The sequence below is a fragment of the Limulus polyphemus genome, unplaced genomic scaffold (genome assembly GCF_000517525.1).
Source record: "Limulus polyphemus unplaced genomic scaffold, Limulus_polyphemus-2.1.2 Scaffold723, whole genome shotgun sequence".
NCBI classification, from domain to species: Eukaryota; Metazoa; Arthropoda; class Merostomata; order Xiphosura; family Limulidae; genus Limulus; species Limulus polyphemus.
In genome coordinates this window covers 177804-179239 of record NW_013666333.1, presented here as the reverse complement: position 1 = coordinate 179239, position 1436 = coordinate 177804, and the positions used below count along the sequence as shown (strand labels likewise).

The 1436-nt window shown below is 33.9% G+C and overlaps 1 protein-coding gene across 1 annotated transcript in view; it reads right to left on the bottom strand.

The window, feature by feature from the left end:
• Window positions 1-1436, bottom strand: part of LOC111085934 — a 46266-nt gene that overhangs the window by 28268 nt on the left and 16562 nt on the right. The gene's annotated exons all lie outside the window — the stretch shown is intronic.

Sequence of the window (1436 nt, the reverse complement as noted above, 5' to 3'; positions counted from 1 at the left end):
TGTTAAACTTATATTAAAGTTTTTCTTCATTACACATTCAAGCCGTCTCCAACCATTACAAGAAGTATTAGTTATTCGTGAACCAAAACCCAAGTTAAATCAAACCACAGGGGTCACCCTCTATGTTTTCTAAGTTTGATTTGTTTGTAGTTAAGCGCAAAACTGTTCATCACAGCTATCGAAACTCAGTTTCTAGCAAACGTTGTAATAAAGTTAAGCAAGAGATAGGAATAAACAATCCACTCAAAAGCTGTATTTCTGAAATTTAATTTAAAGTGCATAGTGAATTTCCTCTCCTCACAACAAACTTTGTATACATGTTGATTTCAAAAAGGTTTGTTTAACTATTATGGGATGTTATAGTGTTTTTTTTAACTATTATGGGATGTTATAGAGTGGTTTTTTTAACTATTATGGGGTGTTACAGTGTTTTTTTAAACTATTATTAAATGTTATAGTGTTTGTTTTTATTATTATGTGATGTTATGGTTTTTTATGTTATGTTGCTAAGCAACGAAAGTATGACCTGATATTGTTGTTAGTCTATGTACTGAAAGTGGACTTTGGTAAAACATTTAGTGACCAGTGTCTTCTCTGAAACGTTTAGTGACCAAAGTTTACCCTGAAACAAATAGTGGCCAATGTCTACTCTGAAACGTTTAGTAGCCAATGACCACTTTGATATATTTAATGGCCACTGTCCACTCTGAAACTTTTAATGAACAAAGTTCTCTCCGAAAATTTATTGACCAATTTTCAGTCCGAAATATTTAGCAACCAACGCTCACTCTAAAATATTTCTTTTTGTAAGAGAATTTTAGTTAGGAAAACAACGGGACTTCCTCCGTCGACTGATTGAAATGAATATTGTTTTATTTTCTCAAAACGTGATTGTTTTTCTTTTATGATGAAGACGTTTGGTGAACAAAGCTCTCTGAGGGAAGGACGTGGGTTCCCAGGGTTGTTGTTTTTCAAAACTCCAACCCGTCATTTTTTGTTTTACGGGTACGTCAGCTAGTACTATTATAAAACCGAGACAAAAGTGCTTTAGTGGTTATCCAAAATTTTAATTAGTAGCATGTCTTAGATGCAACTTCTGAAAAAGCTTTTCCACGGATTATTCTCAGAATTGATTTAGATGCAACCTTTGAGAAAATACTTTCCACGGATTACTCTTACAATTGTTTTACATGCAACTCCTGAGAAGAGCCTTTCTATGGATTATTCTTAAAATTGTCTTTAAGCGCAACTTTGGAGAAGAGATTTTCTGCAAATTACTATTAGATTTTTTTTCCAGAAGACCTTTTAGATTCTGTCCTCATTCTTTTTTCTTTTTTTAGAAATATAAAATTCCCATACTTGTTATATTACTAATGGCCAGGTGGTTAGGGCGCTCGACTCGCAGTCTGCGGGTCGCGGGTTCGAATCCCCGTCTC